This window comes from Sebastes umbrosus, chromosome 10, assembly GCF_015220745.1.
Source record: "Sebastes umbrosus isolate fSebUmb1 chromosome 10, fSebUmb1.pri, whole genome shotgun sequence".
In the NCBI taxonomy this organism is placed as follows: Eukaryota; Metazoa; Chordata; class Actinopteri; order Perciformes; family Sebastidae; genus Sebastes; species Sebastes umbrosus.
The window spans coordinates 14,580,135-14,590,048 of NC_051278.1; the positions used below are offsets into that span (position 1 = coordinate 14,580,135).

Here is a 9,914-nt window from a genome sequence, read left to right on the forward strand (position 1 = left end):
AGCTCATCAGATGAGTTTAAGTACCGCTTCATCGACGGCACTCACCATGTTCCCAATATGTTCTTATTAATGGATTATAATCTGGGTGTCATTTAACACAAGCCTATAAAAGTGTATATTGTTACAATATTTGTTCATGCAATTTGATGGTCAATGTTATATTCCAGTTGTTAATTCATCACCTTCAGCTAACTGGGACTATTTCGACTTCTTATCCACGAGGCCTACTTTGTTATCTTTCAACTTTTCATCCATTACCTTTAGCTGACTATTAACTGTTTATCCATTACTTTTAATTAAGGATCATTCCTGCCCCAATTAATTACTTCCTCATATTTTGAGAGATGTGATTAAACATATTTCTAATTGTTTTGTTTGGGATTTTGATTTCACTAAAGTCACAGCCACCAACTATAAGTTGTGGGAGACGAGGTGTGATAGGAGTAGGATTTGTTAAAATTCCTCTAATCAAGCATATAATAGAGTTGGGGAAGGCTTTAGTTATGGATTTAAATATGTCACGATTGCCAATTAAATGATATCTAAGACAGAAATTCTCATATGACATGATATAGCCACTACTATCAACTGAGTGAGTTACCTACCAAATTCCTTTATCCATCCAGTCCTTGTTAAACAAAGATTTGTTTTTAACCACAACATATCTATTATTCCATATTGGTGTATTGTGCGGGCTGAACATATCAAACTAAAGTCATTCTTCGTAATTGCAGTATCCATGGCGATAGGTAAATAGTACGCTGTACGGAGAACTTCCGGTCCAAACCGGAAGTCCCAACACAAAGGCCCCTCCCACGTTGCCATGGGGATTAAGTGAATAGGCCAGTTACCACAGTTACCATTGTTACCACAGTTACCATTGCTACCACAGGTGCTGCTGATTGAGGATGAGCGAACCGAGGACACCGTGGGTCGTGTTTATGTTTTAACATAGAGATTAAAATATATATTAGACGTGACACGGATGGACATGATTGGTAAATACATGTTATAAAGTATTGGAACTTTGTATATCGTTTGTTCGGAGCACATCTCGACCAATTAGCAGCCAGTAGCGGCTAAAAGTCCCTACAGTTCAGACTGCTTCATTGTGGATCACCGGGACACGCCGTGCTGCTTCAGCCGCAGCTACTGGTGTTTTACCGGGACATCAAGCATGTGACATCGGGACGTCAGACCATCTATGATGCCGGTATGTTCATCACTGACACTAATGTGAATGGCCATTGTTATTGTAGGAGTTATGTATTTTATTAGAGGTATTTGTGTTAATAATGTGCCTCCAACAAGCACTAGGTGTAGGTAGAGGCTGGCTTCAGGTAGCTCTGTTACCTGTTACCACAGGTGATGCTGATTAGAAGCTCTATTGTGTTTTGTGGGCTATATTTTGTGTGTATTTTTTTTTTTTAATTGGAAGAACATTGCAAGGCATATAGATTACAGAGCAAATAAGTGGTCTTCTATTTTTCATCCATTTTTTCCTCCGACCCCTGACAATAAAGGAAATAACCAATACAACAGTAATTGTGATAAGACTTAAGGCAGTAATGACACCAAAATTAGAAACACACTAGACACATGAAATAATAAAACACATATAATATTTACATATACACAAAAATAAAAATAATAATAATAATAATAAAAGATAATAGAGATTGAAAAAAAAAAAATAACAACACCAATCCAACAAAACAAATAAGGAGGCTCAGTAGTAACAGCCAGGCAAGGAGGTCAGAGATTCAATATGGTTTAGAAGAGGTTTCCAAGTCTATTTTGTGTGTATTTAAGCATATTGTGGGTTGTTTATGTCTCAAATTAGAGATTTAAACTAAACACAAGGGACAGACACTTGTTGGACATGATTGGTAAATAAACGCCATTTTATGTTTTGGACCTTTTTTTTTTTTTTAATACTTTATTTCAAAAGTTCAATACAACATATTCACATTTTCGAATTTTTCATTACAATTCTGCAGACATATTTTATATATAAATATAAATTATACAACAAATAAAATGTAAGGAAAGGAAAATATAAATAAAAACAAGTGTGTGGATGAAACATTAAAGGTCCCATATCATGCTCATTTTCCGGCTCATACTTGTATTTTTTGTTTCTACTAGAACATGTTTACATGCTGCAATATACAAAAAAAACTTTATTTTCCTCATACTGTCTGCCTGAATATACCTGTATTTACCCTCGGTCTGAAACGCTCCGTTTTAGTGTATTTCAACGGAATTGCAATGGAATTGCATTGCTAGGCAACAGTCTGGGTCCATGTTTACTTCTTGTCAGCTGATGTTATTTATATACACTGCAACAGGAAATAAACTGGGACACATTTAGAATGTTTGTTTAAAACCGTGTAATGGTTTAAATATTGTATATTTGTGACATCACAAATGGACAGAAATCCTAACGACTTATTTTCAAATGCACAATTTCTGAATACGGGCTGTGTGTATTTCTCCGTATATTGAGTGTTTTGATAGTTTAACAGTATTTATAAAGCACTTAAACCTGCTTTATAATGTAAAAGACCTGAAAATCTCACTTTTTACAATATGGGACCTTTAAGTTGTTAAATTCCTACTCTTTTAGCGGCTGCATGCATGTATAAAGAAACTGAGCGGCTGGCTGGCTGGCTAGTTAACTTAGTTAATCAGTCAGTTAGTTAGTTAGTTGCTTCTTCTCCTTTGAGTTTTAACGGCAAACCGTTACCGCCACCTACTGGACTGGAGTACAGAGCAGTTGACTGTCAGGGAAAAAAACTAAATTTTGTATATTGTTCTTCTTACTCTTAAAGTGGCAGTAGGCAGTATAATTTTGGCATCGTTGGGCAAAAAATCCATAATAACCTTTCAGCATATTGTAATTCAAGTGTTCTGAGAGAAAACTAGACTTCTGCACCTCTTAGAAAATCTAGCCTGTGACGGGAGACTTTGACCAATCACAGGTCATTTCATTGAGAGCTTTCCTATTGGCTGTGCTCCGGTCATGTGACCAGACCTTGGCGTTCCTTCACCAGATTTCACAATGGCAGCGGCGTCACAAACTATCTAATTTTACAGCTTAAAAGTACACTACAAGATGATTCTGAAAACATCTGAGGCGAGAAATAGGCATTAATGTAACATAACGTTGATTCATATTTGATCAGCGCTGCCTAGTTTGACCTTTTGGTCGGAGTTTGCGAGTGATTGACAGCCGGCTCTCATAGACAGCAGCTGGACAGCAGACCTCAGATCAGCTCGTACTGCTTGTTTTCCTCCAGTCTGTGAAATCTTGCAGATGCCGTTAGGAGCACCGGAGGACACAGAGGCACATGATTTTTTTCATGTTACCTGTTTCATGTGCTACTGTCACGATATAGTGACCATTTTATAGAAATAACTTTTTTAATCATATTTGCTCCAATCTCGCCTACTTCAGCTTTGAGTAATTAATTAGAAGATTTCATACTTTCCATAATGTCTTTCCGAGCAAATTACCCAATAATCTGTAATATTGTGTTTTCCATCAAACAGTCCTGATATTAATTCCCTTCTTTCTTCATCATACCTGTTGCATTCTATCAGTATATGTTTGACAGTTTCTGGTTCATTACAGTGGGTGCATAGTCCAGCAGGGTGCTTGCCAATTGCACATAAATGGAGTAAAACATTATTATAAAAATAATGAGAGAGAGAGAGAATAATGATTTGATGAATAATTACCCCAAGCGATAACAGTAAAAGAATATTTGAAAAATTATGATTGCACATAGAATAAAAAAATATTATAAAAATAATGATTTGATGAATAATTACCACCACTGCACACAGAGTAACATCATTTTTGATTAATAAATACCACCACTGCACATATGAGTAAAAAATATTAATAAAAAAATAATGATTGCACGTAGAGTAAAAAAATATGATAACAATAATGATTTGATTAATAATTACCACCACTGCACATAGAGTAAAAAATATATTATAAAAATAATGATTGCACGTAGAGTAAAAAACATTAGAAAAATAAGGATTTGATGAATAATTACCACCACTTCAAAGAAATAGAGTAAAACATTATTATACAAGTTATGATTTGATGAATAATTACCACCACTTCACATAGAGTAAAATAATATATAAAGCACTACTGTCACCAGCACTATACATTAATAGAGTGAAAGATATTAGAAAATGTATCAATTTAATGTTGTGATAAACTATCATTAGCAAAAACAAAAAATATTTTAAAATTTATCAATTTAATGTTTTGATAAACTATCAGTTGCAAAAATAATTTCTTTAATCATTATTATATTATTATAACCAACCCACTACTTTTTACCAGTTTAAATATAAGTGGTAATAGGCCTACAACCCATAAATGCAGTTTTCCACTTGCCCAAAGTTATTATAGCTCCTAGAGTGTCAGTGAAAGGTTATTTATGTCACTCACAAGGGTTATATTTGACAGATTATAGCACATCCCGAGCAAAAGCAAAAGCCCACTTTATAGATTATATGCTGCCAGTGAGGGTGTGCGTGGCACCTATGTGTCTTATTTTACAGCCCTGTGGAAATATACAGTAGATTATGGATTAAATTAAAAATTACCTGTGGTGTCAGAAGTGAAGACACCCTGTTTTGAGATCAGGCACAGCTGTCCCAGATCTTTGAAAGAGGAGCTTACAGTCTGCCGTGCTGAGTGGTGTGCATCTGCATACTCATTCAAACAACTCCAGATTCTTAGACTCTCCTCGCAGAGCATTACACATTGCTGTCAATCAGCCTCCTCTTCTGCAACACCCCCTCCTCCTCTTCCTCCTCCTCCTCCTCCTCTGTGTGCTCTAAAACGAGGAGGAAATCATTTATTCATGACACCCGGCATCTAAAACCAGTATTTCTGACTGATTCTGATTCAGAGGAATGAGTCGATATTATTAGACACACAACTATGCCCTAATGGGGCAACATTTTCATTCCCTATTTGAGATTGCACCCACAGCTCTCTCTCTCATTTCCATATAGCAGCTACACTATATCTCAGTCTGGTAAGGTTATGGCTGACACTTTTTTCTACAAACATTTGCAGAACACAGCTGTGTGACATTGTGGATCGAGTAGATGATACATTTGGTAGAAGGTTGGCTATTATACAAAGTACACAATAATTACACACGTCTTTGACAAAATGATGGAAATACTGAGTGAATGGTGGCGTTTCATAAGCCCTCATGAGCCCTGCTGCAGTTAACATGGCAGATTTACTATGATGGTGTTTGTGAGAGATAATTAGTCATTCAGTTATTACTGAACCATTACCGACGGTCATTCTGTCTTAAGAGGATCATGAATTAGCTCATTGGTTTGATGATGAGATTCTTGGAAACCACTCAGTCATTTGATGTAACCTGATGCAACGCAGCATATGGAAGAAATGTCATGATGTCAGCTAAGTGAATCCCTCAGTTCAGCATTTTACTACAATAAAGACATTTGATATAAAAATAGGACTATCTTCTATCACGCATGGTTTAATAATGGAATACTGACAGTTGGCCAATTACTTAATAAAAATGGTTATTTATTATCTCATAAAGAATTTCTTGATAAATTCAAAATGCCTGTAAAACCAAAGGCTATTATTTTCGATGCTATACCAGAAAGTGTCCTTATACTTCTACGAAACCCTGGTACTGTTGATCAACCTTTTAATTCAGAAGACTGTGTGGAAAATATTTATATTGGAGGTACTAATATACTGAAAGAGAAGTGCTCTTACAAAAATATTAGGAACTCTCTCAGTTATGTTGTCTGTCCCTTCGTCTAGATGTTTTTGGTCTTCCTTATTTGATGATATACAGTGGGAGAAAGTTTGGAAATTTTGTGATAAATACTGTATCAATAACAAACTTAAGGACAAGATATTACAATACAGTATTGAATGACTAAGGTGAGGCTGATAACGTTATATGTAAGATGTTATTGTCATGAGTTGTGAGAGTCGCCTGCATTGTCGGCTGTAGGTCATTACTATTAGAAATGTGAGCTATATACTTATACTTAGACTTTAGAAAGCTCCCTTCAGAGCCACAGACGATATCATACAACATACTAACTCCGACCAAACGGTCACACTAGGCAGCGCTGATCAAATATGAATCAATATTATGTTACTGTAATGCCTATTTCTCTCCTCAAATGTTTTCAGAATCATCTTGTAGTGCACGGTTTAGCTGTAAAATTTGAAAGTTTGTGACGCGGCTGCCATTGTAAAATCTGTTGAAGGAACGCCAAGTTCCGGTCACATGACCGGGGCACAGCCAATAGGAACGCTCTCTCAATGAAATGACCTGTGATTGGTCAAAGTCTCCCGTCACGGGCTAGATTTTTTTAAAGTCTGAAAACAGAGCCATGATGAGGTGCAGAAGTCTAGTTATCTCTCAGAACACTTGAATTACAATATGCTGAAAGGTTATTATGGAATTTTTGCCCAATGATGCCAAAATATATACTGCCTACTGCCACTTAAATGGGTAAAACCGCTAGTGTTCCCCTTTAATCAGTCATGATAAACTTAAAGTAGACAGTTTGATGCAGGCTACAGTGACTGCAGGTGGAAACAAGTGAGTACTTTGTTATTCCTCTTTATCCCCAATGGGACATGAGGGCGCGCTGAGGTTTTTACAAACAAGTGAGAGATGGCAGAATTATGCATGAGAACATGTGTTGTTCTGGGAACAGTAACTGACATGAATATGATAACCACACTGGCATGAATATTGTTAACTGAAGGAAACTTGTTATCAAGCCCGTGGATCAAATGACATTAAAGGATAAGTATGTTGATCTGTCTATATTTTCCTTATTGTCAACGAATGCCATGAAAAGACTAAACCAATAATGAATTGAAGCCTGATTTATCTTATTTTTTCTGTACCATAGAGCTCCATTGTTGTCCAAAAAGTATTGAAAAAACATCACTGTGCCACACTGTTGCACTGTGGGGGGGGAGAGCTCCAAATCCGAATTTCGCCTAGGGCACCAAAAGGGCTTGAGCTGGCCCTGCATGGGCATTGTTTTATTCCATATCAATCCTTCTTACGTTTTGCTGTCATTGATACTGGTGTGAATCCGTGGCTGAAAATATTCCCCAACAAGTGTCCAGTTGTTTACTCAGACTTTTCTAAGAACTAAAGTGTAAATTTATGACCTTTTTTTTTTTTTTTTTTTTTTAAAGTCAAGCTGAGGAAGTTGTCAAGTGTTGAGAGGTTGTTTTTGGTCTTTTCATGAGAAAAGCATACAGTAGAATATATCCGGCCTTATCCTTAAATGTAGCTACGGATCAAATGAATGATTCAGTCCTTTAAAACATCTGTCATAGGTATCAATACGTAGACCAGTTTAAGGCGCTTTGAAAGCATTCAGCAGTCGTGTTCGTGGTTTTCTTTAGAGGCTATTTAGAGGACTACAACATACACTTTAAAACTATGTTAGACTAACGTTAGTTGACTTTACTCCCGTGATAATTTGCCTCGCGGACCATCTACTCTCCAATTTGAAACGTGAGGCTGATGCTGCATGCACATAGATATCATGACGGGGAAAGGAAAGTAATTTTCTCTGAATGAAAAAACGACAGAGCACGGGGAAAGCGCCTGTGGGTGAAACCGCCCGACTCTGCCGACCGGCTCCTCGGCACCCGCAGCGCCGGCAGCTCATACAGCCCGTCTCCCTCCACGCCTCTACCGGAGGCGAAAGCAAGGAGTCCAGTGCACCGTTCGTCTGCATCCACGCCATGTATGCGTGCTCGCGCTGCAGAGCTGGAAGCTGCCGCTAAAAAACACTTTCATATAACATTTGTCGTCCTTAAATACAAGGTGCAAATCCTTAGTAACGATACAATCGATTTTATATCGATATACTGTACGTCTCCCGTGAAGGACAACTTCCCGAGTACCTCTGGATGTAGTAAGATAGTAGGAATATACATCGATGTAGAAGATGAATCGTTACGCCCCTACTAAAGAAGTTGTAGTACTGTTGCCTAAACCTAAAGAAGTTGTAGTATTGTTGCCTAAACCTAAAGAAGCATTTTTGGGTTTTTTCAAAATGTGACATTTCATTCAGTTTTACAGCATGTTAGAACGTGTTGCTTTTAAGTTTCACTTTTACAATGTAGTAGGTGCAGTATGCCCCTAATGACCCACATCTATGGTGCTTATAGCAACTGATAACACCTATTTAATGGCCTGATAACAGTTGAATCGGGTGCAAAACTCCACTCAAGAAAATATTTAAAAAATTAGAATTTACTCAAGAAAGTAAGATTTCAATTCAGCAGAATCACAAAAAAAAACAAGCACACAAACACAGCAGCATCTATTTCAATTCTCAGCGATGAGGTTTTCAAAATGTTGTTGTTGCCACAAGAATACTTATGAAATATCTATTGGAGTGCTCCCAAAGCAACACAAATGCGTAAAGCGCAGCCCAGTGATAAATAATCCAAAGCTTGCCGAGGATGAGGGAGACAGTGAGTGAGCCATGTCGCTCTTCACACAAAAGCTATTCCGTTTTGCTCTCAAACAGAACTCAGACACTGTGGGTGGAGAAAATCAATCTAGTCGACCTAGAGAGAGAAGAAATGAGAACTGTGAGAGGCTTTGATTATTGTGATGGACTTAAGTCAGCTCTGCCAAAGCCACTTCATACGTCTCTGCTGTTTATCAAATCAGAAATGCATTTGCATCACATTTTCCTGCACTTGTGGCTGCTTGGAAGCAAAATTAGTGGAGGCACCGGTCCCCCAGATTATCAAGAATTTGACATTTTGACGAGTAGATGTATTTTCATAGAAGCCCGATTCAATCTGAAAGACACATAATAATCAAGAGCTTCAGAGAGTCAACAAAGCTGTCTGGGACAGATAGCCTCTGTCCACCGGGCTGCGCTTCTTTTCACCAGCTGAGGAAAAACTCAACATTATTAACAGAAGCAGCAAATAATACAGGATTTAGATAACTGGTGCCATGTATTTCAGACCAAACTCGCAGTAAAACACCGACCACGTCCATAGCAACCAGCCTGTGTGAGTGCTCAGTCAAGGTTCCTCAGAAGAAAACACGTGGTAGGCAATTGTGTAATAACTTGCATCAGCTGCTGCAGCCTGAACTATTCAGCACAGAGTTGCAAAAGTATCGGTTGCCTTGAAAAATAAACACGTGTATCTGGTGCAACAGGAGAAGACTTATGATTACATATACTGCGGATAATGATGGCTCAATGTTTTCATGTATTTAGTGTGTGTATGTAGGGTAAATGTTTGGGAACATGATCTTAAATGAGCAGCCCTGTCTCCTACATATTACATTCCCATACATACAACTAAATTGCATTCTCAACAAACACTAAATAATACTCTTATCAACATGTGAGTGGGCAAATATGCTTGCTTTATGCAAATGTATGTACAGTACATACGTATTACTGGAAATCAACTAACACAAAACAATGACACATATTGTCCAGAAACCCTCACAGGTACTGCATTTAGCATCAAAAATATGCTCAAATCACAACATGGCAAACTGCAGCCCAACAGGCAACAACAGCTGTCAGTGTGTCAGTGTGCTGACTTGACTATGACTTGCCCCAAACTGCATGTGATTATCATAAAGTGGGCATGTCTGTAAAGGGGAGACTCGTGGGTACCTGTAGAACCCATTTTCATTCACATATCTCGAGATCAGAGGTCAAGGGACCTCTTTGAAAATGGCCATGCCAGTTTTTCCTCGCCGTTGGTACCAGTGGATTCCTTAGGTTTTCTAGTTTCATATGATAACAGTTTCTTCACTCTAGCTTTAAAATTATCGCTATGACCTCCGAAA

General features: G+C 37.7%; 1 protein-coding gene across 1 annotated transcript in view; it reads left to right on the forward strand.

Moving 5' to 3' along the window:
- The first annotated feature begins 903 nt into the window (after window positions 1-903).
- Window positions 904-9,914, forward strand: part of arid4b (AT-rich interaction domain 4B) — a 73,079-nt gene continuing 64,068 nt past the window's right edge. Inside the window, exon 1 of the mRNA XM_037781329.1 lies at window positions 904-1,213. The gene's annotated coding sequence lies outside the window, so the exon portion shown is untranslated. The remainder of the gene's footprint in view (window positions 1,214-9,914) is intronic.